The sequence below is a fragment of the Schistocerca americana genome, chromosome 1, assembly GCF_021461395.2.
Source record: "Schistocerca americana isolate TAMUIC-IGC-003095 chromosome 1, iqSchAmer2.1, whole genome shotgun sequence".
Lineage (NCBI taxonomy): Eukaryota > Metazoa > Arthropoda > Insecta > Orthoptera > Acrididae > Schistocerca > Schistocerca americana.
In genome coordinates, this window is record NC_060119.1 from 629,311,590 (window position 1) to 629,337,569 (window position 25,980).

Sequence of the window (25,980 nt, forward strand, 5' to 3'; positions counted from 1 at the left end):
TCGGTCTTCCAAAATAGTTTCACCGCGAAAGATCGTAACACAGCCCTCCTTTCAAGCGTCGTAAAAACGTCAAAATGGCATGTATTGAACAGAGAAACAACTGCAACCGATTAGTAGTGGAAAGGCGTCAGGACCAGATGAGATACCTACAAGATTCTACAAAGGTCATGGTAACGAACTTGCTCCCTTTCTAGCAGTAATTTATCGTAGCTCGCTAGAGCAACGAAGGGTACCTAGCGACTGGAAGAAACCGCAGGTCATTCCCGGTTTTTAAGAAGGGCCATAGACAGATGCAAACCATTATAGCCCTATATCGTTGACCTCAATCTGTTGTAGAATTATGGAACATGTTTTATGCTCAAGAATTATGACGTTCTTAGAGGAGGAAAATCTCCTTTATAAAACACAGCGTGGATTCCGCAAACAGAGATCCTGCAAAAATCAGCTCGCTCTGTTCCTCCATGAGAACCACAGTGCCGTAGACAATGGCGCTCAGGTTGATGCCGAGTTCCTTAATTTCAGTAAGGCATTTGACACCTTACCGGAATGCCACTTAGTGAAAAAAATACGAGCTTATCGAGTATCGGAGCAGATTTGCCACTGGATTCAAGACTTCTTTGCAGACAGAAATCAACACGTCGCTCTTAACATAAGAAAATTCACCGATGCAAGGGTAATTTCCCGTGTACACTAAGGGAGTGGCATAGGACCGTGACTGTTTACAATGTATATGTAAACGATCTAGTAGAAAGCGTCGGATGCTCTCTATGACTGTTCGATAATGCAGTGTCTATAACGAAGTAGCAACAACAGATGATAGAAACGATTTGCAGAATGACCTCTAGAGAATTGATAAACGGTGAGGGCTCTGGCATATGACTCTGGACGTAAATAAATGTAATAGTTTGCGCATAAATAGGAAAAGAAATCCACTACTTTATTGTTCAACTATTGATGTCAAATCGCTGGAAACTATATCCGCCTTTAAACATCTATGAGTAACTATCTGGAGCGACCTTAAATGAACTGACCATATAAAATAAATAATGAGAAAAGCGGATGCCACACTCAGATTCATAAGAAGAATTTTAAGGAAATGTGACTCATCCTCAAAGGAAGTGGCTTTTTAGGCGATTGTTCGTCTCATTCCTGTGTTCATCTATCCGGGATCTCTACTACATGGAACTGATAGAGGAGAGAGAGAAAGAGAGAGAGAGAGAAGGTCCAACGAAGAGCGGCACGTTTCGTCACGGGATCGTTTAGTCCGCACGATAGCGTTACGGAGATGAAGAGAGACGTTGTGCATCACGGAGAGATTTGCTATTGAAATTTCGAAAGAGTACTTTCCGGGAAGAGTCGGACAACATATTACTTCACCTTAGATACGTCTCGCGTAATGACCATGAGAAGAAAATTCAAAAAATGAGAGGCAGTACAGAGGTTTACCGAGAATCATTCTTCCCACGCGCTATTCGCGAGTGGAACAGTGTTAGGGGGCTCAGTTAGAGGTACAAAATGAACCCTCAGCCACTCAACATTAGGTGGCTTGAGGAGTGTTTTTTTTTTGTTATGGTTTTAGGGCGCAAAACTGCTACGGTCATTAGCGCCCGGTCTGTGACTTACGAAAAGGTAAAAAAATGAAACTGGAAACCAGCAGCAATGGGAACGAAACTCAAAAAATTGGGGAAACTAAAAACAAAAGGAAAGCTTAAGAAACCACTATAGAAGGGGGGTTGTTTGTCCCAAAAAAAGAACTTCAAATGACTGACGTCATCTCACTGGCACTAATAAACTCGAGAACGCGATCGGCTGAGCGCGTGTCATCAGCTAAAATGGAAGATATATCAGGCGACAGCTGTAGACGGGCGCGTAACGGAGTAAAATAGGGGCACTCAAGTAAAAGGTGTCTCACCGTCCACAACTGAGAGCAGTGGGGACAGAGTGGGGGAGGATCGCCACTTAAAAGATGTCGATGGCTAAAAAGACAGTGCCCTATCCGGAGTCTAGTTAAAATTACCTCCTCCCGACGACGAGTTCCGAAGGAAGAGGTCTAAGCACAGCTTTCACGTCCCGCAATTTATTACTGGGAAGTGTCGACCAATGTGCGTGCCATAAAAGAGCAACACGACGACATAAAACACTCCGTAGATCGGCGAAGGGAATCATGCGAATGGCTGGCTGAAGAAGAGAGATTGCAGCATTGGCCGCTATATCTGCCGCCTCATTTCCACAGATACCAACATGTCCTGGGATCCAGAGGAACGCCACAGAGACGCACCCCAAGTGGAGCAAGTGGAGGCAGTCCTGAATCCGGTGGACCAGAGGATGGACAGGGTAGAGAGCTTGGAGACTGAGGAGAGAGCTGAGCGAATCTGAGCAGATAACATACTGTATCTGCTGATGGCGACGGATATAGTGGACAGCCTGGAGAACAGCGTAAAGCTCCGCAGTAAAAACCGAACACTGGTCGGGAAGCCGAAATCGATTGGGGGTGTCGCCAAAAATATAGGCACTCCCAACTCCAAACGATGTTTTTGAGCCATCAGTGTAAATATATGTGGCATCCTTCATTTGTGCGCATAGACCAGCAAATGCCCGACGATAAACAAGAGAAGGGGTACCATCCTTGGGAAACTGACGAAGGTCACGGAGCAGGCAGGTCCGGGGCCGGAGCCAAGGCGGTGCTGTACCCCAAGTTGTCAAGAAAGTTTTAGGAAAGTGGAAGGAAAGAGAATGGAGCAGTTGACGGAAGCGGACTCCCGGTGATAGTAGGGAGGAAGGGCGGCCTACATACCCTAAATCCAAGGAGGCGTCGAAAAAAATGTCATGGGCCGGATTTGCAGGCGTGAAAGACAGATGGCTAGCATAACGCCTCAGGAGGACAGCTCTCCGATTGGACAGCGGGGGTTCAGCAGTCTCAGCATAAAGGCTTTCCACAGGGCTGGTGTAAAAAGCTCCAGACACTAAACGTAATCCACGGTGGTGGACAGAGTCGAGACGCCGAAGAACAGACGGCCGAGCAGAGGAGTAAACTATGCTTCCATAGTCCAATTTCGAGCGCACTAAGGCGCGACAGAGGCGGAGAAGGACCACTCGGTCCACTCCCCAGGAGGTGCCATTCAGGACACGGAGGGTGTTGAGGGATCTCAGACAGCGAGCCGAAAGATAGGAAACGTGGGAAGACCAGCACAGTTTCCTGTCAAACATAAGACCCAAGAATTTTGCGACGTCCGCGAACGGAAGGTTGACAGGGTCTAGATGTAAGGAAGGCGGAAGAAACTCCGTACGACGCCAAAAATTAACACAAACGGTCTTACTGGGAGAAAATCGGAAGCCAGTTTCGATGCTCCAAGAGTGGAGGCGATCGAGACATCCTTGAAGACGTCGTTCAAGAGGGCTTGTCCGTTGAGAGCTGTAGTAGATCGCAAAATCTTCCACAAAGAGGGAGCCCGAGACATCAGGAAGGAGACAATCCATAATTGGATTGATGGCAATGGCAAACAGTACAACACTTAGCACGGAGCCCTGGGGTACCCCGTTTTCCTGGGAGAGAGTACAGGACAGAGCAGTGTTCACCCGCACTTTAAATGTGCGCTCTGCCATAAATTCACGAAGAAAAAGGGGTAGCCGACCTCAGAAGCCCCAAGAGAACAGTGTGCGAAGGATGCCTGTCCTCCAACAGGTATCGTATGCTCTCTCCAGATCAAAAAATATTGCTACTGTTTGGCGTTTCCTGATAAAATTGTTCATGATATAATTGGAGAGAGCAAGAAGATGGTCAACTGCAGAACGATGCTTTCGGAAACCGCATTGGGCAGGTGTTTAAAAAGACTTCAAGACTCCAACCACCAGGCTAAACGGCAATTCACCATATGCTCCAAAACCTTACATTCACTACTCGTGAGAGAAATGGGGCGATAGCTAGAGGGGAGATGTTTGTCCTTTCCAAGTTTCGGAACTGGAACGACGATAGCGTCCCGCCATCGTCTGGGGAAAGTCCTGTCTGTCCAAATTCGATTATAAAGGCGAAGGAGGTAACACAACTATGGTATGATAAATGCAGCAACATTTGGATGTGGATACCATCCGGTCCTGGGGTGGAAGAGCGAGAAGAAGAGAGTGCGTGTTGGAGTTCCCGCATAGAGAAAACAGTATTGTAGCTTTCACGATTTTGAGAGGAGAAAGCAAGGGGTCGCACTTCCGCTGCACGTTTCTTCGGGAGAAAAGCTGGCGGGTAATTTGAAGAGCTCGAAATCTCAGCAAAGTGTTGACCCAATGAGGTAGAAATTTCGACGGGGTCCACTAATTTATCATGCGCGACAGTGAGCCCAGAGACCGGGGAGATACTAGGTGCGCCAGATAACCGTCGAATCCGACTCCAAACTTCCGAGGAGGGAGTGAAGGTGTTAAATGAGCTAGTAAAGAAGTTCCAGCTTGCCTTCTTACTATCGCGGATGACGCGACGGCATCGCGCACGGAACTGCTTATAGCGGATACAGTTGGCCAAAGTAGGATGGTGGTGGAAAACGCGAAGAGCACGTCGCCGCTCACGTATTGCGTCTCGGCATGCCTCGTTCCACCAAGGAACTGGGGGCGCCGGGGCAGTTCGGAGTTGCGAGGTATTGAACGTTCCGCAGCTGTAAGAATAACTTCTGTAATACGAGTGACCTCATCGTCGACGCTAGGAAAGTGACGGTCATCGAATGTCGCTAGAGACGAAAAGAGTGTCCAATCGACTTGGGCAAACTTCCAGCGTCTCGGGCGCGTATATGGCAGTTGTGGCTGCAATCTAAGGACACATGGAAAGTGGTCACTGGAGTATCAGCAAGAGCGAACCATTCGAAGCGCCGAGCTAGCGGAACAGTACCCACTGAAAGGTCCAAATGAGAGAAATTTGTCGTGGAGGCAGACAAAAATGTAAGGTCCCCAGTGTTGAGGCAAACAAGATCCGCTTGGTGGAAGACGTCTATCAATAGTGAGCCGCGCGGACAAGGACGCGGAGATCCCCAACGCGGGTGGTGGGTATTGAAGTCCCCAACCAGCAAATAGGGAGGAGATCAGCTCTTGCCATTGGTGTGGACGATGGAATGTATAGGTAGTTTAATTCTATCTTATGTAATTTGTTTAATGAAGGTAATTTTTATTTACTTAATTTACCCTATCAAGGTAACCCTTTAATCCGGCACTTCATTTATTTAATATACAAATTAAAAGTTTTTTTTTTTTTTGAAATTTGGTTATGTATTATTTTGGTTATTTTGAATTAATTTGTAATTTTTACAAAGAGAGAAGGTGTATCCAGAAAAGGAAAAACGGGCAGCGACAGCTTGGAAGGAACTGTTTAAGGGGATTGGGTGATAATGGACAGTATCATGGAGAAGAATCATGGGTCCTCCATGTGCTGGAGTGCCTTCAACAGAGGGGAGATCAAATCGGACTGATTAAAAATGGGGGAAAACAAAGCGATCGTGGGGACGCAGCTTTGTTTCCTGAAGACAGAAGATGACCGGCGAGTAGGATCGTAAGAGGATCGACAATTCATCCGGACTGGCTCGAATGCCGCGGATATTCCAATGGATAATGGACATTGGGTGGACAGAAAAGGGAAGAATGTGACCAAGGTTGCCCTCAACTCAACGACTGCTCAGACCTTGCGACCGACAGCGTGGAACGGCTATCAGCTGAAGGCAGAAGATCCTCATCCATAGGTTGTCCGGGAGCAGCTCCTGCCACCAGTGATCGGCCGGTTGATCGGCCGCCAGCAGTGCACCTCGGCGACACAGAAGACGGCCGAGGGTGGTTACCACCAGGTGGTGCTGTAGATGAGACACGCCGTGGCGGAGAAGGAGAGGAACTGGGTTTCTTATTAGCCTTCTTGGAAACTGGACGTTGAGATGAAGGAGGAACCGATGGTTGTGAAGTTGTGGTACGTAAAAAATCTTCACGATTAGGCTCTTTTTTAGAACTGCGGGTGTCTGACTTTGGGGCTCGAGATTTAGCAGAACCCGATGAAGGGTGAGCCTTAGAGTGAGCAGGTGAGAGTGGGGACGTTGAACGGGCGATCTTTGTGCTGGCCGATCTGACGACCGTCGCACTAAAGGTGAGACCACAAGTCTGCGTGGCTGCCTCCTTTGTTGGCCAAGGAGAGGCAAGGACAGTGCTGTATTTACCTGTGTGAGGCACAGTGGACTTTCGAGCAGCAAAGGTCGACACCCTTTCCTTCACTCTGATTTCCGAATGAGCAGTTCGCCTTTAAAAATGGGGCAATCTCGAGAGGAAGCAGCGTGGTCATCCATACAGTTGATGCAATTAGGGGATGGAGGTGGACAGGCACCCTCATGGGCATCCTTGCCACACGTAACGTATTTGGCCGGATTGGAACAGGACTGGCTGGTATGATTGAACCGCTGACAGCGAAAGCAACATGTAGGGTTTCGAATGTAAGGGCGAACGGAAATTATCTCATAGCCCGCTTTTATGTTCGATGGAAGTTGAACTTTGTCAAATGTCAAGAAGACAGTTCGGGTTGGAACGATGTTCTTGTCAACCCTTTTCATGACTTGATGAACAGCCGTTACGCCCTGGTCAGACAGGTAGTTTTGAATTTCCTCGTCGGACAATCCGTCGAGGGAGCGTGTATAAACGACCCCAAGTGATGAATTTAAGGTGCGGTGCGCTTCCACCCGGACAGGGCAGGTGTGTAGCAGTGAAGCACGCAGCAATTTTTGTGCCTGGAGGGCACTGACTGTTTCTAACAACAAGGTGCCATTTCGTAAACGGGAACAAGACTTTACAGGACCTGCAATTGCGTCGACTCCTTTCTGAATAACGAAAGGGTTGACTGTGGAGAAGTCTTGACCTTCGTCCAGCCGAGAAACAACAAGGAACTGTGGCAACGATGGAAGAACTATCCGTGGCTGAGACTCATTGAACCTACGCTTGTGAGCAGACACAGTAGATAATGAGGAAACCATTGTGGAAGTATCTCCCATGATTACCGGCGTCTCCGATGGCGCGCTCCTTACTTGTGGGGGCCCTCTCTGAGGGCACTCCCGCCTTAGGTGATTGTTCACACCTCAGGTCACACCTCCCGAGAAACTGATGGAGGGACCAATAGGCACTTTCGGAAAGTATCAGCTCGGGTAATCACCCCTCCCTGGGCCTGGCCGTTACCAGGGGTACGTACGTGTCCTACCTGTCTAGCCGGGGCGGAGCATTACGCGTTACCCATCACCGGCTACGTATGGGAATGCGTGGATCGGCCTTCAGACACGCACAGGGAGGAAAAAAGAGAAAGGAAGGAACAAAGAAAAGGAAAGGAAAGGAAAGGAAAGGAAAGGAAAGAAGAGAGGTCTCAAACGCCGCAGCGGAGAAAAGGGTACAGAGAAGAGGTAAGGAAAAAGGAAGGAGAAAGGAAGGACAAAGACTTGCCAGCAGAGAAAGCATATAGGATAGACCAATTTACAGTTTCAAGCGTCCGTCTCCGGCCGTAGGCACTAAACATACTCCCAGAGGGGGAGAAAGGGAAGGGAAGAGGCGGAGGTGACGGGGGAGGAAGATGGGGGATGGGGGATGGGGAAGGATGCGGAAAAGGAAGGAGGCCCACACTAGCTCGGGGTCCCGTGCTCTCTACGTACGTATCCACAAAAGAGATGTGGACCCCCTGGGGGGCTTGAGGAGTGTGATGTAGATCATGGAGACTGAAAAAATACAGTAGGGAAAGTAAAAGACGGCAGAGTTACGGGAGAATACGGTCTCAGTAGTAAGAATGAAAGAGGTGGAAGACTCATTAAGTTCTGAAATTTCAGATATTAATAGCGGATACAATCACAAGACTCACAAGTGGAAATATACTTGGAAAGAATCTGGAGACGCAGGATGATTCCTGCTGGGTTACGTTATGCTGAAACAGAGATTCCGAAATCAGATACTGAATTGTAAATCGGTCCCCGAAGCAGGTACAGACTCAAATTACGATTTAGAAACGACTAGCAATACGCCCATACTCACATCGGAAGTTGAAGAAGGACTTATGAACGCCGCCGCTTTTTAGGGTTCCGTACATCATTCAGTAAAAACGGAACCCTTACAGGATCACTTTGCAATAAATTCGTTATTTTTAGCCAAGAACTCAAATATAAATACAATATATTTAATGAAGCAAGGCAATTTCGTTAAGTTTTTGATACACAAAGCGATACCAGTAAATCCGTAGTTCCTAACCATGTACATTCAGTGCTACTTAGCAGATAAGATTGCGGGGCTTGATTCTGTCACTGATGTAAACTTCCGTAAATATTTCTATCACTGAGGTAAGGAAACTAACAGCGCCATCTATTGGTTCTTTGATGTGCTAGGAAACTGACATTGCGGTCTGTTGGTTGTTTGGTTTATCACGGCGTTTTGTCTGTGTCGCTAAGGGAAACATCCCAACTACTAAGCTCAGCATACTCCTAGAACTTTAAATTACGATGTATTTTATTTCCGCGATTCGATTTTTATGAAATGAAACCTGTTTGTTGCCCCGAGCTACGCTCAGGCTACCTGTGAAAGCCCCACGGAAATTCGTTAAGTAGTTTTGGAAATTAGCGTGTTCAGACAAATAGACAGACGACGGTCTTAGATAAAACTTTAAATTACGATATCTTTTTCTTCGTGATCTGATTTTAATGAGAGGAAGCCTATATGTTGCCGCAAGCTACGCTCAAGTTACCTGTGACAGCCGCATGAAAATTCGTTAAGTAGTTTTGGAGATTAGCTTGTTCAAACAGACAGATTAGACGTTCTTGCAGTTTTATGATTAATATATAGACAGATATAGATACAGATAAACAGTTGGCTTAAGTTCAAGGTTATCGTTCAAGTGAATAAACGTGGAAAGTACTGAGGAATATGCGCCAAAATTCTCTGATACACTGATGAGTCAAAATCATTATGACCACATGCTTTATAACTTGTTTGTCCACCTTTGGAACGAAATACATAACTGGTTCTGCTTATCAGGCATCCGGGGGTTTGGTGGTAGGTTTGTGGCATTACATGCCTTCTCGCAGGTCATGTAATTCGCTTAGATAACGGGCCGCTGATCTGATCTGAGTATGCAGTGATGGCGCCCGATAGCGATCCAGATGAATCACATAGGATTTAGATCAGGCGAATAAGGTCGCCGAGACCTCAACGTGGATTCACTATAATTTTCTTCAGACCACTGTATCATGGTTCTAGCACCGAGACACGGATGATTGTACTGCTGAAAGATGACATCGTCGTCGGGGAAGGAATCAAGCACGAAGGGATGCAGGTGGCTCACAGCTGTTAGCGTGTCTTCGAATACTACCACAGGTCCCTTGCAAGCGCAAGAGAACCTTTCCCATAGTATAATACTGCTCCCACCAGCGTAGCGCGCTGCACGTTTCGGCCCGCCGTTCACCCCGTGACGACGTTTGTGGAGACGGCCATCGACCTAGTGTAGCAAAAATGTGATTCACTCGAAGAACCGATACATTTACATTGATCGATGATTGAATCCCGATGATCTCGTGCCCGCTGCAGTCGTAATTGGTGATGTCGTTGGATCAACATGTAAACACGTAAGGGTGGTTGGCTCCGGAGCGTTTTGCTCAATAACGTGCGATGGACGGTGTGCTCCGAAATACTTGTGCGTGCACGGGCATTGTGCTCTTCCGGCAGAGCTGCCACAGATAACCATCTATTCTACTTTACAGAGCAGACAAGCCTCCGAATCCTATGTTCTGTGAAGAGTCGTGGACGTCCAACCACTTAGTACCTAGAGATAGTTTCACTGTCCTACCTCCTTGTGTAGATAATCACGACAGTAGCACGTGAACATTCGAACAGCTTCGCCATTTTCGAGATACTTGTCCACAGGCAATGCGTAATATTAATCTTCCCTTCGTCAAAGTTGCTTATCTCGGTAGATTTTCCCATTTGCAGTCAGTGTCTTCGCTTAGGTGATCCACTGTCCGTATCGGCTCTGCTTACGTACTTCGTTGTGCGTCACGTGCCCGCAAAGCCGCCAGGCGGCATCCAATTCGCGGTGCGCAGTGGTCAAAATGTTTTGGCTTATAAGCGTATTTAGTTAATGAACATCACATTAGAGAGTTCAATTGAAGAGAAATGGACATCTCTGAGTAGAGCAATGACGTCTGTTCAGCTGGCAAATATAGGCGCCACTAACTTAACTGCGTGAAATTATTGTGTGAGCGAAAAAATGCCTCATCTGGCCGCTGAAAGTAGGAAATACAAAAATGTTCATAAAATCAAAAGAATATAGTAATATAGTTTACGTAGGAAAGAAATGAATATCAACTGCAGAGAAGCTAACGCCAAATGGTTGCAGAATAATTTGGAGGAATCGAAAAGGAAATGGCTGATGAAAGGACAGATTCAGTATTTTAAAAAAAATCGCTGCACTTAAAATAGTTAGGGCGTCAATATTAAGGAATTCCACTGTTAAACGCAGAAGACATAGCGGATAGAGGGAAGGAGAATACTGAGTGTATGACGAGAAGTAACTGTCTGCTGACACAACAGAAGAAGAAATGGACGTTGATTTGGTAAACATGAAGTGTCCCTTATTAATCAGTGTTTTGCAGAGATTTAGAAGACTTTCTAATCAATGGGATCGAAAGAAAATCCATCAGTCTTTCAGAATTTATTTAATCTTTGGGAGAAAGCTGCAATCAGTCGAAGATCGAACTTGATGTGTAGAATCTATGTGACCAACATACTTTTGGAGGAACATCATCCACACCATTCCGAAGATATTAAAGACTTATATACATGAGAACTATCGTATAATAAAGTAAACAGACTGTGCATATTGCTGACAGGAATAACAAACAGAAAAAGGAAAAGAAAATTCAGAATCCGTTAGACGACCATTAATTTAGTTTTACTATGGTCGAGGGGTATGAAAGGGAAGTAGTGGTTGGGAAGGGAGTGAGACAGGGTTGTAGCCTATCCCCGATGTTTTCAATCTGTATATAGAGCAAGCAATAAAGATAACAAAAGAAAGGTTCGGAGTAGGTATTACAATCCATGGAGAAGAAATAAAAACTTTGAGGTTCGCCAATGACATTGTAATTCTATCAAAGACAGCAAAGGACTTGGAAGAGCAGTTGAACGGAATGGACAGTGTCTTGATAGGAGGTTATAAGATGAACATCAACAAAAGCAAAACGAGGATAATGGAATGTAGTCGAATTAAGTCGGGCGCCGCAGAGGGAATTAGATTAGGAAATGAGACACTTAAAGTAGTAAAGTAATAAAGGAGTTTTGCTATTTGGGGAGCAAAACAACTGATGATGGTCGAAGTAGAGAGGATATAAAATGTAGACTGGCAATGGCAAGGAAAGCGTTTCTGAAGAAGAAAAACTTGTTAACATCGAGTATAGATTTAAATGTCAGGAAGTCGTTTCTGAAAGTATTTGTATGGAGTGTAGCCATATACGGAAGTGAAACGTGGACGAAAAAGAGCTTAGACAAGAAGAGAATAGAAGCTTTCGAAATGTGGTGCTACAGAAGAATGCTGAAGATTAGATGGGTAGATCACATAACTAATGAGGAGGTACTGAATAGAATTGGGGAGAAGAGGAGCCTGTGGCACAACTAAAAGAAGGGATCGGTTGGTAGGACATTTTCTGAGACATCGAGGGATCACCGATTTAGTATTGGAGGGCCACGTGGAGGGTAAAAATCGTAGAGGGAGGCCAAGAGAGGAATACACTAAGCAGATTCAGAAGGATGTACGCTGCAGTAGGTACTGGGAGATGAAGAAGCTTGCACAGGATAGAGTAGCATGGAGAGCTGCATCAAACCAGTCTCAAGACTGAAGACCATAACAACAACAACAACACATGGCTATAGGCTGTTCTGACGTTGCGTGTGATAACGTAAGGGAAGAGTTAAGGAAAGGCAAGACATCGCCATAAAATTTGTCGAACTATAAAATGCTAACTAAAACGTTGAATGTGCCAAGTTGTTTGAAATACTCAGAAAGATTAATAAATGGTGTAGCCAACACGACATTCTGTAACCATGTTTCACATCAACTATCAGTAGAAACCATCTTACATACACACCTACTATAACTGGTATGTATAGTAGGCGAAACGTTCCCCACATGATAAAAGTAACTCTTGTTATCACGCAGACTTTCCATCATTTACGTCCACCTTTGATTGGGCTCTTCAGCACAGTACGGGCCAAACACGCTAAAAGTGTCAGTCAGCACGCCTTCGGATGTACAATGACGCCTCCACTGTACTCTCTGTCCTCTACGAACGCTCCTACTTTATCGGAAGACTGTTTTATCCCTCACATCGTCTGTGATTCTATTATTCGTTTATCTGTAATTAACTTCGACAAATTATAATCTGTTTAATGTGTTTATACTTCATCTTAAGAGCATTCGTAATTTGACGAAAGAAATCAAGTAATGAATTGTTTCAGAGGAGAAGGTTTTTTTTTTAATATCTATATTAACGCAAAAATTTAAATTTCAACAATATCTTAGATTACTCGAACCGATCAGTAGATGGCACACCATCCGTGTGATGATTAGTAAGCCGTAATTCTCGAGAGATAATGAGTGCCAAGCAAAAGAGGATGGGAACCTATTTCTTTACATACAATCTTCTTGCTGCACGGCTCTCATAAGCATCTAGCTACAACAATTGAGATATCTGACAGAAATTTTAAACTTTATTTTGGTAACCACCACGTGGAACGTCAATCATTGAGTCTGATTTCAGAATAACAAATAATAACTTTTTAGCAGTCCAAACGTTGCAGAGAAAAAAGAGAGGCAGTTCATTAGTACCATGGATTATGCAGATATTAAATCGAAGTTACTTATAAGCAATGCCAACATTTTTAATTTTTTCTGTTGCGTGGCTTACTTCCGCCCGAACAGTTTCAGTTATATCGAACGGTATATTCCCATTACTGTTAGGAAAATACACTTTCATTACCACACGTGTTAATCGTTCATTACGTAGTGTATTGTATATATTCGTAAACATATTAATGTAGAAAGTAGCCAATGTTGCTTCACAGAGACAGGTATAGTACAATGAATGTGAAATTATTCTCTCTCCCACAAAACAATGGACTGTTAACCATTTAATAAAAAAGGAATCAAAGAATCCTGTTTTCCGTTAATTCCGTAAGAAACTGCTCATTCATCACAATACACAGTGTTCCTAGTTCATTACAAGTGCTTCAACCATTCGGTCATTCAGTTGCAAATCTTAATTTTGTCTTATGTTCATTAGTAATTAGTACTACTTAGTTCGATCATTTAGAAAAATTCTTCGGCTCTTGAAATCAGACTACAGGTAATTTCAAAATAGTAGCAATGAAATAAGATTCAACTGTCGTTCATTAGCATCATGCAGGGTCTCACAAAAAAAAGTTTGGTCTCCATCATGTTTCCACTTTTCCTATCATACTTAACAGTGGTTGATTAGAAATACTTGCAGTTTCAAAAGGCTGCTATTGTAGTCTTCGAGTGTGCGACTGCTCTTCCTGCATATACCTCGGTATTGTCTCTATTTCTAACTCTATTTTTCTTTTTTCTCAGTTATTTTATTTACGTATCTCTGCGTCCCAAGTACTGCAGCTGTTATTGTTCAAGAAGTATAAACATTCCGTGTGGTCCTTTGTTTCGTGTATGCAGCTTTTTGTCGTCTATGCAGTTTTTAGTCATCCCCGGTTACTTTCATATTTCGTTTTCTCCGTCTTTATCAGATATTGTGTTCCATAGACTGACTGTGACCTTTTATACGTCCTTCATTTTCCTGAGTGTCATTATTAGCTTATTATTTGAATGGAAACTCTATATAATCCTTTATACCGCGAAATTAAAATGTAGGATAGAGTTTAAGATCCCATTGATGCTAATATCTGTAGAGACAGTGTATTCACTCCGAACGTCTATGGGTGGGGGAGGAAGTAACCTGAGTTTATTTAAGCAGTTATCAGGCACTCCCTGAGGTAGCTGTGGGAAAGTTCAACCAGTTGGTGCCCAGTGCACGAACCTCTGCGCTTCAAGTCCAGACACTACCTTCAAGCCTCACAGAATCTAATACAGTAATGTCTATTTTTTCGCAAGTGACGAGCACGCATTTTTTCTGTCGTAATTCTGAGAAAAACGTTTCGTTTTTTACCGCTATTAGCAATCGTATGTAAGTTTTCCGTAGGGTTTCTACTATCATTCAGGGTTTCTATTATCATTTTACGTTCTGACCTTTCGAGCCAGGCTGTGCGCATCAGCGTGTTAAAAGTGTAGATTTGATTAAATACAAAGGAACCTCGAGAATTAAATCTTTAGAATAAACAGTCTGAAAGGAATTAATTTACTCGTATGCTTCAAGGGTACAATAGTTTCATTGAGCTGAGCGCCAGCTTGGTTGCGACAATTAAAACATTGCCGGCTGGTGTGGGCGTGCGGTTCTAGGCGCTTCAGTCTGGAACCGCGTGACCGCTACGGTCGCAGGTTCGAATCCTGCCTCGGGCATGGATGTGTGTGATGTCCTTAGGTTAGGTTTAAGTAGTTCTAAGTTCTAGGGGGCTGATGACCACAGATGTTAAGTCCCGTAGTGCTCAGAGCCAATTGAAACATTCAATAGGCTTCATATAGTTCTGAGGGAGAATCAAATAATCCTGTTTTCCGTTAATTCCGTAAGAAACTACTCATTCATCACAATACACAGTGTTCCTAGTTCATTTTAGGTATAGGATACGGAAACATGACATAACAGGGAATACAACATTAATGTTGCAAGACTTATGTTTAAGGATGGTAAAACAATTTCATAGTTTTAGCTACCGTAAGCTGTCTCGTAATGTTGTTTATAATGTGTTATGCCATTACCTGATGACATATGCTTATTTGCGACACGCCTAATCGGAATACTTGTACGTCCTTGAACAGTGGTCACTCGAGACTTCTATCTCTGAGTGTAATCTGCCACTTTCTGAAAGGGAATCATAGTTGGCGGTCTAATTCTCCCCATTAGATTCGCAGAAAATTGTGTTAATGTAATCATCTGTATTTAGTCACGACTATCCGGTTACTAGGAAATACGGCTTGTCAACACCCTGGATGGAGGCGAATGATTAGTCAATAAATATGTAAAACCAAATTCATGTCACTATAATTTAATATATGTTAGACGTTTCTGTTTATCAAACTGCATTTAGATAATGCACAGATACAGATTTGAGTACTTTTTCTTTACCTGCTTTGATTTTTGCTGATAGCGTTGATCAATTGTGGTGGCTCTTGAACTGTAAATATGATAGTATAAATTATTTGTAGCTTAAAAGAATAAAAATGCGACAATTATGTAAGAAACTTTCAACAATTTTTTCATATTTGGGCTAGAGACAGTAACCACCTAAAAGTAAACATTTTGAGTGCGGAGCTATTTACGTTTCTTTCTAGATTCGCACACCATAATGTGGAGGATTTAACTTATCACACCAGTACAACACTACACTGCACGTACCATACACGCACTCATATTTGGCGACGCCAGCATAATCGCAAAAGCACGTTCAAATTTACAACCTTCATATGTTACCTCCGTCATGTCAAAAAAACTGAGTCAGCTTCCGCCCATAATGAGTGAGGTATCGAGCTCAGCAAAATGGGAAGGGTTAATATTAACCGTCATAAATATTGGAAAGTCATTTATAATTCGGTTTTTTACGAACCTGTACTCTGCGTTATTGAAAGCATAACTGTTGGTCTCCGAGTCTCTGTGTCAGCTAAACAGCTGGAAATTAATTTAAGATTTTGAGCATTCTGCAAGGCACGAAGCCAGGACCTGTTTGGACGATTACGTTCTCAAAAGCTGCTCACAAGTAGTTGGCAGCTAAACACATGTCGATCAGTGAGAAGCTACTTACTTGTGGGTGCCCTTCTCCGCAGTGAAGGCTGCTGGTTGTCCCAAGTTCGTTGAGACAGAGAACCAGCACCGTTCCTAGCTGACTCGCAGTAATTAACATATCTGTTTTAGTTGTGAATGACATTGGTATAGTTTGCCTAAAGGACTCTGTAAGGTTCGGTTACTAGTAATAGTAGATAATCTTGTAGTAAAACAGTATGTCTACATCTACATGGATACTTTGCAAATTACATTTAAGTGCCTGCTCGAGGGTTCATCGAAACACCTTCACAATTCTCTATTATTCCAATCTCGTATAGGGAGCGGAAAAAAAGAGCACCTATATCTTTCCGTGCGATGCCTGATTCCCCTTATTTTATTATGCTGATCGTTTCTCCCTATGTGGGTCGGTGTCAACAAAATATTTTCGCAATCGGAGGAGAAAGATGGTGACTGAAATTTCATGAGGAGATTCGGCCGCAACGAAAAATGACTTTGTTTTGATGACGTCCACCCCAAATCCTGTATAATTTCAGTGACGCCCTCTCCCCTATTTCGCGATAATACAAAACGTTCTGCCCTTCACTGAACTTTTTCGATGTACTCCGCCAATCCTATCTGGTAAGGATACCTCAGCGTGCAGCAGTATTCTAAAAGAGGACGGACAATCGTAGTGTAGGCAGTCTCCTTAGTAGATCTGTTACATTTTATAAGTGTCCCGCCAATAAAATGCAGTCTTTCATTAGCCTTCTCCTCAATATTTTCTATGTGTTCTTTCGAACTTAAGTTGTTCGTAATTGTAATTCCTAGGTATTTAGTTGAATTTACGGCCTGTAGATTTGACTGATTTATAGTGTAACCGAAGCTTAACGGGTTCCTTTTACCACTCATGTGGATGACCTCACAGTTTTCGTTATTTAGGGTCATTTGCCAATTTTAACACCATGAAGATACCTTTTCTAAATCGTTTTGAAATTTGTTTTGATCTTCTGATGACTTTATTAGTCGATGAACGACAGCGTCATCTGCAAACAACCGAAGACGGCTGCTCAGATTGTCTCCTAAATCATTTATATAGATAAGGAACAGCAGAGGGCCTGTAACTCTACCTTGGGGAACGCCAGAAATCACTTGTATTTTACTCGATGACTTTCTGTCAGTTACTGCGAACTGTAACCTCTCTGGCAGGAAATCGAATTCAGTCACGTGAGACGATATTCCTTAAGCACCCAATTTTACAAGAAGCCGCTTGTGTGTAACAGTGTCAAAAGCCTTTTCGAAATCTAGAAATACGAAATCAATCTGAAATCCCTTGCCAATAGCCAACAGAACTCAACGCTTCGTCTGAGTAAACAGCTAGACGTGTTTCACAACAACGATGTTTTCTAAATCCATGTTGACTGTTTGTCAATAGACCGTTTATTTCGAGGTAGTTCATTAGCTTCGAACGCAATATATGTTCCAGAATTCTGATGCTTATCGATTTATGGATTACTCCTGCTACCTTTCTTGAATATTGGTGTGATCTGTGCAACTTTCCCCTTCTTCGGGTACGTATCCTTCGTCGAGCGAACGGTTATATATGATTGTTAAGTATGGAGCTATTGTATCAGCATAGTCTGAGAGGAACCTGATTGGTATACGATCTGGACCAGAAGACTTGCTTTTGTTAAGTGACTGAAGATGCTTCACTGCTCCGAGGATATCTACTTCTACGTCATTACGTTGCCAGCTGTTCTTAATTCGGATTCAATAATGTTTACTTCATCTTCTTTAGTGAAGGAATTTCGGAAGGCTGTGTTTAGTAAATCTGCTTTGGCAGCACTGTCTTCGATAGTATCCCCATTGCTATCGCGCAGAGATGGCATTGATTGTGTCTTGCCGCTACCATATTTCACATACGACCAGAATCTCTTTGCATTTTCTGCCAGGTTTCGAGAAATAGTTTCATTGTGGAAACTATTCTAAGGATCTCGCATTGAAGACCGCGCTCAATTTCGTTCTTCTTTAAAAGATCGCCAGTCTTGGAGATTTTGCGTCCGTTTAAATTTGGCATATTTCTCGTTGCTTCTGCAACAGTGTTCGGACCCGTTTTGTGTACTAAGGAGGATCAGCTGCGTCGTTTGTTAATTTATTTGGTATACATCTCTCAGTAGCTGCCGATACTGTTTCTTTGAATTCGAAACACATCTCGCCTACACTTACATTATTAATTTGGAAGGCGTGAGATTGAATCTCAGGAAGGCGTCAAGTGAATTTTTATCTGATTTTTTGAATATGTATATTTTTCGTCTATTTTTGGAGGATGGGGTAAGGGGGGGGGGTTAGAATATTCAGTCTCGCTACGACAATCCTGTGTTCATTAATCCCTGTATCCGTTTTGATGCTCATTATTAGCTCTGGATTATTTGTTGCTAAGAGACCAAATGTGTTTTCACAACCCTATTCGAATGGGCTCATGAACTAACTGCTTGAAATAATTTTCAGAGAATGCGTTTAGCATAATTTCTGATGATGTTTTACGCGTACCTCTGGAATTAAACAAGTATTTTCGCCAACAAATCTAGGATAAATTAAAGTTACCACCAACCATAATTGTATTAGTCACGTACGTGTTTGAAATCAAACCCAAGTTTTCTTTGAACCTTTGAGCAACTGTATCATCTGAATTGGGAACTCGGTAAAAGGATCCACTTATTATTTTATTGCGGTTGCCAAGAATGACCTCTGACCATGGTAACTCACAGGAATCTGAAAAATTAGCATTCGTGTGACTTCATATTTTATCGCATAAAACGGTCGTCATTCCTTAAGAGTATGCGACATTTCACACTAGTAAGTTAAAAAGTGATTTTTTTTCTATTGCGACGGAAGGATAATGATCTGAAACATAATAAAAAATGCGAACAGAGCTTTCAAACTTCATAATTTAAGTACTAGAGTACTGTGCTTCAAGGATGCCGAGTTTTTGGTCAGTTCGTATCTTACTACAACATTATTCGTTAATAAACTGAAGTAAGTGAAATTTAGACTGAATATTTTGGATTAAGTCGTCTCATAATAAGACAATCATCATTGTATATTCGAATTTCCGGACATAGTAACGCTGTTACAACATCGTTACAACGATAAACATAAACACCCTGACTTTTTCACGCAGTACTCATCACATGAAATATTATACAGATAGAAAGTAAACATTCCCCAACACGAAACTAAATAATGATGTTGAAAGACTATGAAGTTAGAAAATAATTTTAATTATCAACGTGAAAAATTCTCATTTAAAATATAACAGATAATGCAACATTGGTATACAAAATTTTAGGGGCTGGATGCTAATGTATACGAGTATATGTGATTCAAGGTAAATGAAAACATGAGTTAATTATCCCTCCAACATGAATTAACGCAATTAATACTGTCATCGGTCGGTATCCCAATACCCGTAATGAAAGCAGATGCGTTGCCTCGGTACGATGGAGATGATCTGCAGGTGACCATGAACTCTCACTGGCATTGTCCACATGTAACACCGTACAACGCCCACACTTGATGCTATTTTGTTCGAGTCTGCTAGCCGACGAATATTGATGCTACATCCATTGAGCCGATTTTATGCCAATTACACGCTCTGTTAATTCTTCATTGGAGCTCAACCGCAAGCATGATTAGCACTTCGGCACCTACCTACCACGTCCATTCAGTCCGCTTAGCGGGTAACGAACTCCTCTTCCCCACTTCGCGCTCTCATCTGACTCCCCCAACCAAGATGCTTTTAGTCTCACAAGTTACTACTGCACCTAGCCCCTGAACAGAACCAACGATATGGCAGTGTTCGTATTCATTACTCTTGGAATAATGATCCTAGCAAACCAAAAAAGTGTAAAAATAAACATGAACAGAGAAATTACTCTAAAGTTTTAATTTCAACAAATTCGACCTTTCAGACTAGACACGAGAAATAGGAAAAGTCATATGCCTTGTGAGTGTGTGTAATATTGTGCTGTACTTGTTAGAGGTAGAAGAGCAATCGTTGTGCACAAGATTTGATTCAGCTTGACCGGTATCGGCGGAAAGATACGGAGATCACGCTGAGAGAACACAATCTTGCAGAAGAGACTCGGTCGTATTATTTTCACACCAACGTTTCCCTAATACAATTTAGGGTAGTCGCGTCATCTTTTGTATCGTCATAAGGACGGCACTTCAGCACGAAGGACATATTTACATAGAAGCATAGTCAAAGTTACATGTAGAGGTCCAACCAGCTAGAAATACATTACCTCGTAAGTGGATGAGCTTTACCTGAAAGTGTGATTCCCATAAAATCGAAATAGTATTTCTCTCATTTTTCCGGCTAAACAGAGCAAAATCATGGGGAGAATGCGTACTCTCAGAAACACCGCCAATTGGCTGGCTGCTGTAGTGACTAAGACCGAGCTGTTTACTTAAAGGCCGGACGGGGTGGCCGAGCGGTTCTAGGCGCTACAGTCTGGAACCGCGCAACCGTTACGGTCGCAGGTTCGAATCCTGCCTCGGGCATGGATGTTTGTGATGTCCTTAGGTTAGTTAGGTTTAAGTAGTTCTAACTTCTAGGGGACTGATGACCTCAGTAATTAAGTCCCATACTGCTCAGAGCCATTTGAACCATTTTTTTGTTTACTTAAGGTGATAATAATCTTGTTTCGTTGGCCTAAAATGGTATATGTTTGAATTTAGTTATATTCACGACATATTATCCGTGGAACAGCGACCAGTGCACTACAGAAAATGTATATGTTTGAGTCTACAGCCGCAGTTTATTTAGTTTGCCTACTGGCTGCCGGTTTCGGCACACGGTATCTTCATCCTCAGACCATCCCCTGGCACGCAGTCGCCACGCTTGCTTCCCATGCAGATGTTTCAAATACTAAAAAATAAGTCTTTTGGCACTAGTGCTCAGATTGATAAGGATTAAAGACGAGGTCGCACTCCTTCTCTGCTGCTATTCACTGAAGAACCAATGACGGAAATAAATGTCTGATTCAGGAATCTCATTGAAATTCAGGGTGAAACGATATTGATGATAAGGTCCGCTGATGAAACTGTATGTGAGGAATAATTAGAAGGCCTGTGGAACGGAATGAACATTCTCATGACAACTGAATATTGACTGAAACTAAACAAAACAAAGACAAAAATAACGAGGAGTGTGAAAGTGAGATTGACCATAAAATTAACATCTAGGGAAGCGAAGTGAAGGAATTCTTCGAGGATGAAAGCAAGATAACACATGACTGACGAAATAAGGAGGACATAGAAAGCATAAATACTTTGTGGTACGCCGATGACATTGAAATTCTGTCAGAGACAGCAAACGACCTGGAGGAGCAGCTGAACGGAATGGATAGTGTCTTGGAAGGAGGATATAAGATGAACATCAACAAAAACAAAATGAGGATAATGGAATGTAGTCGAATTAAGTCGGGTGACGCTGAGGGAATTAGATAAGGAAATGAGACACTTAAAGTTGTAAAGGAGTTTTGCTATTTGGGGAGCAAAATAACTGATGATGGTCGAAGTAGAGAGGATATAAAATGTAGAGTGGCAATGCAAGGAAAGCGTTTCTGAAGAAGAGAAATTTGTTAACATCGAATATAGATTTCAGTGTCAGGAAGTCGTTTCTGAAAGTATTTGTATGGAGTGCAGCCATGTATAGAAGTCAAACATGGACTATAAATAGTCTCGACAAAAAGAGAATAGAAGCTTTCGAAATGTGGTGCTACAGAAGAATGCTGATGATTAAATGGGTAGATCACATAACTAATGAGGAGGTATTGAACAGAATTGGGGAGAAGAGGAGTTTGTGGCACAACTTGACTAGAAGAAGGGATCGGTTGGTAGGACATGTTCTGAGGCATCAAGGGATCACCAATTTAGTGTTGGAGGGCAGCGTGGAGGGTAAAAATCGTAGAGGGCGACCAAGAGATGAATACACTAAGCAGATTCAGAGGGATGTAGGTTGCAGTAGGTACTGGGAGATGAAGAAGCTTGCACAGGATAGAGTAGCATGGAGAGCTGCATCAAACCAGTCTCAAGGCTGAAGACCACAACAACAACAACAACAGAAAGCGGGTTAACACAAAAAAGGTCTACTAATATTAAACATAGGACTTAGTTTGAAGACGAGATTTCTGAGAATGTACGTTTGAAGCGCATGTTGTATGGAAGTAATTTATGAGCAATAGCAACCGGAAAAGAAGAGAATCGAAGCGTTTGAACTGCAGTCCTATGGAAGGATGGTGACAATGAAGTGGGCTGAAATCAGAATAAGTGAGAAGGTTCTCCAAAGAATCGGCTAGGAAATGAAGATGTGGAAAATCTCGACAAGAAAAAGGAGCTGATGTTAAGTTACGAAGAAATATCTCTCACACTAAAGGAGATTAAAGGGTAAGAACAATATGGGAAGACAGAACCTGGAATATATCCAACAAATAAATGAGCACTTTAGTTGTGAATGCTACTCTGAGATGAAGAGGTTGGCACATAACGGAATTCCTATCGGAAGACTATTTCTCACTGCACACAAACCACCCAGTACAGATAAATAACAGCCAAAATCGGGATAAGAACAGTGTAGATCACTTGACGTCGCGTTGACACTGCGTGCCATTTGTCTCTAAGCCACGAACCGCTATAAACGTACAGGTCGAGCAAAATAGAACACTTATTTCACATAGTACTGCTGCCCAAAGCGATACTAGTTTATGTAGGTGGCTGGACTTGAGATTCTGAGGGTAGCGAAATTTATTGTCACCTGTGTGTGCTGAAGTGCAGATTCCACTGAAAACACTTCCCACGCTACCGATAGAGGAAAGGTGCATTAGTGGCTATCTGTTTGTTCCTGAAGTCGTAAGAAGCATTGTAGTTAAAAATTTCGTGATTATCAGCAGGGGAATATAAGGAAATGTTAGTCATTGGAGTTCTGCGGTGTTTCTGACTGAACCTTGTGGAAGCTTTAACCTGTTAATGGATGGTAGACTCTAGATCACTTTTGATATTTCCTTCTTCCGAAGTGACAATGGCCCTGCACCTGCAAAGAGTGCCTCTACGTCATCGAGTTAATAGTTGTTTAAATTCTAAGAATAATGAGGTGCGGCTGTATGGTAAGATTCGTAGTAACAACGTGTGAAAGAACCCAGAGGGAATCACTAGAATATATGAAGAGATTTCAGTAATTAATGCAACATATATTTTGTCTTGGCCTAGTTCGGCTGAAAAAATGTGGAATTTGTTGTGGGACGTCGTGGAATATTGCTACTTCAGCCCCTATTGTTTTATGAATTTCTGATAGGTGGCGATTCTAAACACAGCGTTAAGAATGGCATCTGTAACGGAAGTGTGTTCCAAGAAGAAGGCTGCCATTGAGGGTCTTTTGGAGGAAAACCAGAGCATCACAGATATTCACAGGCGCTTGCAGAATGTTCACAGCGACTTGGCAGTGAACAAAAGCACGGTGAGTCGCTGGGCAAGGCGTCTGTCACCATCGGAGCGAGGGCGCGCAAGTCTGTCCAATTGCCCGCGTGCCGGCCAGCCGCACACAGTTGTGATTCCTGCCAATTTGGAATGTGCGGACACTCACTCGATGTGAGCGACGGATCATGATCAAACACCTCGGTTTTCAACTGGACGGCTCTATTGACACTCGTCCACCTTTTGCGGTATTCAAAGATGTGTTACCGCTGGGTTTCCCGCCGCCTAAAACGAAGGATCGTCAGTGCGGCATTGTTTGCGCCTTATGCGGCTGATTGTGAAATTTTTTGTCGAACAACGTCACAGGCAATGAAATATAGGTTCATCACTACGAAGAAGAAACAAAACGGCATCCATGGATGGCACCACACTCTCTCTCCTCCGAAAAAAAAAAGAGTCAAAGCCGCACCCTCAGCCGGTAAAGTCATGTCGAGAGTGATGGCGACGGTCTTCTGAGCACTCCAAAGGAACTATCCTGTTTTATATCTTCCCACAAGGTGAAAGGTCAACTCTGGACCTTATTGTGCTACCCTCGGGAAGCTGATGAAACTACTCGGCGTGTTTTTCGTCATTCAAATGCAAACGAACTTCTCCTTCTCCATGACAACTCAAGGACCCACACAACTCAGAAAACTTCATTGGGCTGTTTTTTCTCAACCACTTTGCAGCTCGGATCTCTACTTTACAATTGTTATCTGTTTGGCCCGATGAAGGTGCGCTCCGTGGGAAGCAGTATATGGATGACTGAGAGGTTACTGGTGCAGAAAGACGTTGACTCCGATATCGACCAGTAGAGTGGTACCATGCGGACATACCGGCCCTCCTACTAACGGACATTATGTTGAAAAATAGGATTTTGGAGCCAAAACACTGCGAAATAATATGAAGTATTGGAATCCTGAATAAAACGAACATTCTTTCAGAAAAAAAATGTATTGCGTTACTTATTGAATGTCCCTCGTACGTTCAAGAGAGAAGTGCTCGGAATGAAAAATGGGAAGTCAAGGACGCAGTCCTAGTCCCCATCGAAGAACTAAGAACTTCTGTGATATTAGACTCAGTTTTTAAGTCCAAACACCCATTTTAGCGCCAGCCAACTTCACTTATAAGTTTTCGTCTAGAGTTTCTACGTGCTTCCATGCTGATTTTAAACAATGTTCCCCTTACTATATTTTAACCAGTGTTCCCCTTATTATCACACTGTCATTCCCCTGTAATATAAACTGTATTTCTGCCTTGACGCCATTTCTCACAGCTGTGAGAAGTTAGATACTTGCTAAGTACATTACACGCATTTCCTTCTTTAACGTGATGGACAATCCCTACTCTAATTTTTCATGACAGTTCACTTGATTTCAACCACCACAATATCATCAAGAAACGGTTTATTAATGGAAGTATGATCATTTCAATACTTCTTTCTCTTAAGAAACATGTCGGTGATGTTTATGCTATCGTTATCAGAAACAAGATTTCCCAAGTTCTCCAATAACAAACACGAACCAGAGCGTTCGTCAGCTGGACTCGCCTTCATCATGAGAAGTTGGGGGGTGTTCAGCACTTTAGGGCAGGAAATCTTGACGCTTTGAGCCACCACAGAGTTCTACACCTGAGGCAGGCAAAAAGAAACTGAGCACTCACTGCAAGAATGCGACTATTCAAAAATCAAAGTATGTACGTTTGAAACATACAGGATTTCTGTACGAGGGAGACCGTCCTCCCACAATTGCCACATTTACATATGGGACAGTGAGATATGATAGCGAGAGCACTACGTGGATTACGTAGTGTGCGACGCTGTAGTCCAGACACGAATTCTGGATTATGCAGGACATGACACGATACTCAAACGCAGTACGCGTTCAGCGCAATATCTGGATTATGGGGCATGTGTTGCAGTATCCGAAACAGTACCTGAATTATACAGAGAAGAGCAGAATGATGTTGTACTCGTGTGGGTGACAGCGGGGGAGGGGCTAAGTCCAAACTTTGACCAAAATACACTGCCGGAAAAAGATCTGTACAGTCTTTTCGAGGTTCCCAATTCACTCAAAATTTACCTCTGCAACAGTGCATATGGATTACATGTAATAATTGCATTCACAGATCACCAGCATAAGCGGTTCAGAGGTACCAGATATCGACCCATGCTGAAGCACCCATTTTAGCAAATCGTGTAGTGCCCACGTGTGGCAATGCAGGCGCTGACTCTGACATCCAATCGATTGTACAGATGGCGAATACCGTCCAGGGATACGTTAGTCCACCCCTGCTCGATGTGTTCACTCAGTTTTGTGAAAGCTTTGGTGATGAGTAACACGAGTCCTTCTCGTCTCACCATATCCACGCGTTGTCGATTGGAGACAAATCCGGACACTGTGTTGGCCAGGGAAGCTGCTGCAGGTCTTGCAGAGCACGTTCAGTTTCACTGGCAGTGTGTGGACGATCGTTATCCAGTTGGAACAACACATCATATTACTGTTGTAAGAATGGCACGAGAACGGGTCCCAATATTCTGCACCTACTGAGCACTGGCTAGCGTCCCCTG